This window comes from Littorina saxatilis, linkage group LG3 (genome assembly GCF_037325665.1).
Source record: "Littorina saxatilis isolate snail1 linkage group LG3, US_GU_Lsax_2.0, whole genome shotgun sequence".
Taxonomy (NCBI): Eukaryota; Metazoa; Mollusca; class Gastropoda; order Littorinimorpha; family Littorinidae; genus Littorina; species Littorina saxatilis.
This window is the reverse complement of record NC_090247.1, coordinates 37,369,999-37,378,522: the sequence shown is the minus strand read 5'-3', so window position 1 is coordinate 37,378,522 and position 8,524 is coordinate 37,369,999.

Genomic DNA, 8,524 nt, shown 5'->3' with positions numbered 1-8,524 from the left:
CGTGTCAAGCTATTTGAAAGACTAAACCTCAGAATAAGTACAGGCGTCACCGTCCAACAGTGCCTGGATGACTGCAACGCCGATGGCGCATGCCTCAGTGTGGAGTATTTCACCAACAATAACCAATGCAGCGTGCAGCACGTCACAGCCAGGGAGGACCCGGGAAAATGGACCGAGACGCAACTGGGATGGAACTTCTACCAAAGAAACTGCCAGTAGAATGTACACGCTCACACGCTGATATCCCGACACCCCCTCCCCCCCCCCCCCCCACCCCCCACCCCCTAGTGTTATACAAGTACAATGCGCACATAAAACCTGTTTCACCGGATTTTAAAGCACGTAGCAGGATCTTTGTTCTCAAATTATACGATTTCAAATAAGTATTGGATTCTGTGAAGCTTTGTTTTTATTTGCTGTTGTTTTTCTGGAAAAAGAAACCATGTTACGAGGTCAATTGATACTAGATTCATGATAATTATGGGATTATAGTGTGTTACTTAAAAACTATTTTGTGAAATGCAAAGTAATACTCTTTTATTAATGGAAATTGTTGTTTTTTCTCGACTTCAGATACTTTGATATCGTGGTTTTTGTTCAGGTGATTTTACATTTAGTCAAGTTTTGACTCAATGTTTTAACATAGAGGGGGAATCTAGACGAGGGTCGTGGTGTATGTGTGTGTGTGTGTATGTGTGTGTGTGTGTGTGTGTGTGTGTATGTGTGTGTGTGTGTGTGCGTGTGTGTGTGTGTGTGTGTGTGTGTGTAGAGCGATTCAGAGTAAACTACAGGACCGATCTGTATGAAATTTTACATGAGAGTTTTTTTCTCTCATTTTTCCGATAAATGTCTTTGATGATGTCATATCCGGCTTTTTTGTAAAAGTTGAGGCGGCACTGTCACACCCTCATTTTTCAATGAAATTGATTGAAATGTTGGTCAAGCAATCTTCGACAAAGGTTGGACTCTATTGGTATTGTATTTTAGCTTATAGGCTTAAAAATTAATTAATGAGTTTGGTCATTAAAAATCTGAAAATTGTAATTAAAATTATTTTTTTATAAAACGATCCAAAAACAATGTTATCGTATTTGTCATAAATTTTGTTATTCCAAAAATATATAAGTATGTTATATTCGGATTAAAAACAAGCCCCTGGAAATTAAAAAATATGAACATTATTACTTAAATAAAATTTCCGAAATCGATTTAAAAACAATTTCATCTTATTCCTTGACGGTTGCTGATTCCAAAAACATATATATATGATATGTTTGGATTAAAACAAGCTCAGAAAGTTAAAAAGAATGGACATACAGAAAAGCGTGCTATCCTGCTGAGCGCAACCACTACCGCGCTATTCTAGCTTGTCATTTTCACTGCCTTTGCCACGAGCGGTGGACTGACAATGCTACGAGTATACGGTCTTGCTGAAAAAATGCAGCACGTTCAGTTTCATTCTGTGAGTTCGACAGCTTGACTAAATGTTGTATTCTCGCCTTACGCGACTTGTTGTTATATGTTGTATTGCATAGATTTTGACTACTTTTCTTGGCTATACGAGCACTGACACCGTTATCCGACCCTCAGTAAAGAAAATATCTTTCAGTCACGAATGCCTTCTCGTCAATGTTTGATTGTGTGTGTGTGTGTGTGTGTGTGTGTGTGTGTGTGTGTGTGTGTGTGTGTGTGTGTATGTATGTGTGTGTGTGTGTGTGTGTAGGTGTGTTTGTGTGCATGTATGTTTGTGTATGTTCCAGTAGGGCCGCGGAACTGTTAACCGGTGTTTTCAAAACGTGCATGGTCCCTTGCAAACAAAACTTCAGTGCATGTGCTCACAAACACACTGTTTCGAAAGTTCTAACACTAATAGTAAGGCATTCTAATGTGTGTTGTCTTCTGTTTAACCCCCAGACCGTACTCTGTAGCTCATTTGTGACCGGATCTGACAAAATGGTAGATAACCCGATTTTTGGAAAATTTTAGATATGCATATCATCTGAAAGCTTAGAAAACAAGCTTTCGTGTGATGTTTGAATGAAAAGGATACTCCCAAAAATGAAGACTCAGGAGCAGTTTGAAATACGGGTATTGATGGCGGCCATTTTGAGGAAATTGGACTTAAAGTTTGGACACATTCAACAGCGATGAGTCCCTAGCAACCATGCTTAAATTTCGCTCTAATGGAATGAAATGTGTACAGAGTACACTAAACAAAAGATTTATGCTTGTTTCCATGGTGGTTTTGTATCACTGTAGGATTTGTGAGATTTTTAAAGTACAGTTGATAGTGAAAATGTGATTCGAGAAACTAGGTCTCACCAAAATAGCAGTCAAAATTATCCATGCTCTTCCATAAAATACATAATGCCAATGGGTGTATAACAACTTACTAAAAGCCATGTGCAACTTAAACCTTTTCTCAAATAATTTATTGTCTTAGTTTGTAAAGCATAAGCTTGATATTTTAAGTATTATTATTAACGTTCATTTTTACGAACCGAAACAATAAGTCACAGAGTACTGATCTCACTTGGGTTTTATTTGTGGTTACTTGAGTGGACTTAAATATGAACGATACATCAAAGTTCTTTTGTGTAAGTGCATGTGCTAACAAACTGAATTACACAGCTGAATCAGAGCTGTACTGAACACGCACTCATCCGCTCGTTTCATTCTTATCAGTCACTCCCACAAATTAATTGTCCACACCAGCTGTTTGCAGTTAAGTCCACGTAAAGTGAAATGTTATTGAATTAAAGCTTTTTATGATTTTAACTTTTGTGAAAAATCATAGCAATTTCAAAATCAATTTTCCAAAACATATTTACAAAAAAACATGAAAAAGTTTAGCATCAAATTATAGCACAGCAGGGCACTGCTGGCCGATTGTCTCCCCTGCCCTTCAATGGGTCAAACAAAGGGGCCAAATACATATTTACAACAACAACAAAAAAGTTTAGTATCAGATAGCCCGGCCGGGCACTGCTGACTGGTTGTCTCTCCTGCCCTTCTGTTGGGTCAAACGAAGGGATCAAACATAGCAAATTAAACATCAATTTACCAAAACATATTTACAAGGAAAAAAAGAAGTTTCGCGTTAAATGGCCCAGCAGGGCAGCTGACTGATTGTCTCCCCTGCCCTACTGTTGGGTGAAACAAAGGGGGCATTCTGCGGGTCACAGAAAGAAACCAAGCCGAAATACAGAAACTGACAACAGTAGTAGAATGAGCCAGGGGATTAGTTCCCTCGACCCGACCCTAAGGGTCAACCAGGTTAGTAAGTCTACCCGAGAACAACAATGCCAGATGCCACGGTCGCGGGCTACTCAACCCAAAATTTTGGTCGATTTCAAATCTGTATATATCTAGCAACAGAGCGTGAAACACACGTGTCTTCTCAGGGGCGAAAGGTAGAATGAAAATCAAAAGAAGGCGAAAGAAGACGTCGCCGCGGAGAGAAATACAGATTATAATAACAGCCTTTTCCAATGTGATAAACGGAGCGCTAAAAAACGTTTTGTGTTTGTGTTTCTGGAGTTTGGTGACACAATAACAACGCTCAAGCCAAACGGTATAGCTCTCGGAAGATGGGACACTGTTTTTTTTACACGGGGTGTTTAGGTTTCACTCTGTCTGTTTGATTGTTTGTTTGTTCGATAGTTTGTCTGCGGATTAGACTTGTATCTCTGGTACTCTTTGTTCAATTGAGCTGGAATTTAGGCGCATACGATGTGCTCCAAACATTACGTTCCTGGATGTAGTAAAAGTGGAGATATGAGCTTTACACGCCTTTACAGAGTCAGCAATAAGAATGAATCGGACGATGAAAGTGGTACGAACGGACACATGTTTTCGTCAAAATCAGTACCAACGGAAACAAACCTGTTTTGATGCAAATTCTTATGGTTCACATAGGTCCAATATTACTCGTAGGCGTACTCTGTGATATATGACGGGGCGGGGATGTAGCTCAGTCGGTAGCGCGCTGGAGTTGTTTCCAGTTGGCCGCTGTCAGCGTGAGTTCGTCCCCACGTTCGGCGAGACTGAGATTTATTTCTCAGAGTCAACTTTGTGTGCAGACTCTCCTCGGTGTCCGAACACCCCCGTGTGTACACGCAAGCACAAGACCAAGTGCGCACGAAAAAGATCCTGTAATCCATGTCAGAGTTCGGTAGGTTATAGAAACACGAAAATACCCAGCATGCTTCCTCCGAAAACGGCGTATGGCTGCCTAAATGGCGGGGTAAAAAACGGTCATACACGTAAAATTCCACTCGTGCAAAAAAACACGAGTGTACATGGGAGTTTCAGCCCACGAACGCAGAAGAAGAAGAAGAAGATATATGACGACCATTGGAAGTCACATATAACTTGTAGTGGAGGCCTTTTTCTCCCTGATCTAACGAATGTGTACGAACGGAAATGCTTTTGGTACGAACGTAAACATGTTATTTTGTAGGAACTGAATCGTGGCGTTCGAACGGAATCGGCTTTTGTTTTTTTAAACAAGTGATTGTACAAAAGCAATTTGTTTCTATAAACTTCTGTTCAAGCGAAATGTCGTAACAGGCACTGGGTTTGGTGCTCATGTGCAAATCAGGGGTCAGTTTTGATTCCAGAGAGAGAAAAACAAGAACATGTCGGAAAATCATGGAATGCTGCCACGTTTGACCCGCGTGTGCAATCATGAGGTCGACTAGCATCTGGGGATTTATTGTACACATAGCCCAACCAATCTGCTACCTAATCCTTGCAATTTCACGAATGTGCGCTGCCCACACGATTTACCGCAATTTTTTTCATCGACCAAGTGCCAAAAATTACACTGTATGAACGGAATCATCCGTTGTACAAACGATTGCTGTCTTCAAAGGCAAAACCAAATTCCTGACAAACTTGAGCGGTAAATGGGACCTAATCCAAACAGACGCTTTCCTTTGGATGCGTCAGACATAAGAACCTTGTGGAAATACGTCCTTATTTGGCCCACATTATTGATTGTCGACTGAAACAGTAAGGGTAAGCGAGTGCTCCACCGATGGACCGGTGTAACACGAGAAAATTACTCCCACGAGATTTTTACTCCGGAGTAAACATTTCGTACGAAAAAGTTACTCCCTTTACGAAAAAAGCACTCCCCCATTGCACGAGAAAATTACTCCCCAAGACAGGTGAGTTCCGAGAAAACATTTCGTACACAAATTTTACTCCCCTGACAAATAAATAACGAATAAAATACTTCACCCCAACACGAGCAATTTAACCTCCCATGCCAGGTGTACGAAATTTGTACTCCCTTGTCCCCTGTTAGTCTTGGTGGTGGAAGGGGTGGAAGGAGGGTAGCGCGACATTCGTGTGCGCGAGATCACTTATTGGCATTATCCCTTCGCCCGCATCCCATTTTTGCGTAAGAGATTTTTACTGGAAGTAAAAAAAATGGGGAGTAAAAATTTCGTGGAGGGAGTAATTTTTTCGTGCCTTGGGGAGTTCTTTTCTCGTACGAAAAGTGTACTCGGAGTAAGAATTTCGTACGAAATATTTACTCCGGAGTACATTTTTCGTGGAGTAAAAATTTCGTGTTACACCGGGCCCAAAATAGCAAGTTAACAACAAAGTAAACGGTCGTATGGTTAGACGCGGACGTTTTGTTCAAATTTACACAAGGAATGGATCATCTATGTGCGTTGTTGTCACATAAACCGCTTATTTTAGATGACATTTCACACAATGTACCTGGGATGTCACCTTGTCGGTACGCGGGTTCGTCTGCCGAACAGTTTATCAGAGAAGGAATCTGGTTCGTGGTTTGTTTGTTTTTGCCGCTACAACATTATTTTCGAGGTCATTGTTTTCTTCTTCATGCACCCTCTCTCTCCTTCTCTCTTAGTTCTTCCCCTCAACCCAACCCACCTCCCCCCCACCCCCCAACCCACCTCCCCCCCCCCCCCCCCCCCCACACACACACACACACGCGCGCACACGCGCTTCAACACAGACAAACACATGCATATTCACACACACACACACACACACACACACACACACACACACACACACACACACACACGCACACACACACGTTCACACACACACACATACATGTATTAACACACACACACACACACACACACACACACACACACACACACACACACACACACACACACACACACACACACACACAGAGTCGCGGTAAGTAGGCCTATCCTTATTTAACGTATAGTTTTATGAGACAAAACAACAATTCCTTTTAGCGCCAAATCTAGCCAATTACTGCTGATTTTAAAATCCCAAAACAGATAGACTTCTTACGTTCCGAAATTAAGTTTTTGGAACGTTCGATTGTTCACAAAATATAACGTAATCTTCACTGTGATTATTTTGTTTTGTCACTAATTAAACATCTAATACCATTCGTGTTGTGTTCATGTTGATTGACAAGAAAATTCAGCGTACACCTCTGTGTACAAAGGACACATATATCACTGTTGTTATGCACTATTTTAGTGTTGGTCTCTACACAAGTGAATGAAGAACTACAAGTTGATATCGCTGTCTGTTCATTGGCTCTGTCGACGCCCGTTTTTAATCGCTTGCTTCCCTTTATATAATAAACCGTCCATAGATCGTCGTCCTCCCGAACAAAATCCTATGTCATCGAAAATTTAGGATTCTGGGTAAGGAAATCCTTGCATGCAATGGCGTCAGCGCCTTTCGGCGATTGGTCAATCCATTTCGGTGCCAGACAATGTCGGTCGAAGGTTTCGACTGAAGAGTTTGCTGTGAATACTGATGTTAGAATCTGGACTGAACCGCCTCAGTTTGCCTGTTGACATTGTGGAACGGTCCTAAACCGCCCTTGTCATTTGTACAGACACGAACGGACAGTGCAGAATAGAGGAGATAGAGGAGATCAATTGATTTGCCCTACTGCAAGTTGTGGAGCCTTATTCAAGCAAAATGGTCTCCTTCATCTGCACCGGAAGAATAAACATCCTGATCGCCGGCCGTTTGTGTGCGAAAGATACAAGAAAACATTTGCCATCAGGATATATCCAGTGCAGCACATCCGCGCTAGTGACGAGGAGCCTTAAGGGTTCCTCATACCTACGCCACTGCAGCGGGACGGCATGTCGCGTTGGGCATAATAGCGAGTATTTGGCCTGGGTTTTTTCACGCAACGTGTAGCGGGCTGGGAAAACAAAAGAATTTGGCGCGGCAGTGCCGCTTGTGAATAGACTGAATCCCATTTTTGACGCATGCAGTGTGAGTGTAGCGTGCGACCAACCAATCAGAGCAATGTATTTCAAGGGAGACAATCTCCTCTTTTGTCCAAGAGGATCGCGTGTGTCTTCATGTGACATTTTGTCAACGCTTGTAGAAGGCCATTTATAAATAAATGCTTCCCAGGTGTTGTGCGCGTGTTCATGTCATGCATAGTTAGGTCATCGTTGCGTTTTAAACACAGTCAAATAGCAGATACTGGTCACCAAAGATTTCAATCGCTGTGAGATCGCATCCATGCGTTCAACTTTTTATCTCTTCAATTGTTAAGCTTCTTGAGTTGTCTCGTTGGTGTAATGGATACGATGTTGCACTGCGAATCCTGCGGTCCCAGGTCACAAAAAGGCCAAACTTTTGCTTTGCTGTTTTCTTTTTTAAATAATTTTAATCAGTACAATACAATTTTGACATATGGAGCAACTAATACATTTTAAACAAACACTACAAGGACAATCATTCTTATTGTCTCTGAGAGTAGAAAGGTTACTGTTTCCAAAAAGTGCAATCACTTTTTTAACGAAAAAAAATCCGAATTATGTCAAAATGCTTGGTGGTAATAGTCAATTTACCTTCATTAAAAAATATATATATATTGTTCGTATCGCGCACTTTAAGGGAGAGAACTTGCAAATTTTAATGTCAACTCGGAATAAGCTTCCCCGGTTTTTCTTGCTACAAAATTAATGACACGCGCGGCATTGACGCTGTGTGTGCGAACTCACGTACACGTAGCACGCATGCATGATGACCTCATTGTGGAAAGCCGTTTGGCTCATAACCTACACACCTGTAAGAAATAATGCATACGCGTGTAACAAATAATTCATACGCGAGTAAGAAGTAATTCATAAGAGCGGAAGAAATAATTCATACGCGCGTAAGAAATAACTCATACGCGATTTAGAAATCAGCAATGCAGTAAAACTTGAATCGGAAAATTTACGACTTGCAAATCGACAAATATCCATGTAGATCGTGGGTAATACGTCACAGGAACCGACTGCGGCTGATAACACTCCTGCCTCTCCAGTGCAGTTCGAGCCCGGGTTTGATTTTCAACTACGGTGTTGAACTCTGTTCGCAAAACGTCTAATGCGTTTACTCCCGCCATCTAGTGATGTTCAAACTTAGACGGTGAAGACGCTGACTACTAGTGTTTTTCTTGTGGATTCCTATGGGTAGACAACTCCCGCAACTTCACCAGATGGAATTGTTAGCGCTTGCAATGGCGAAGAGG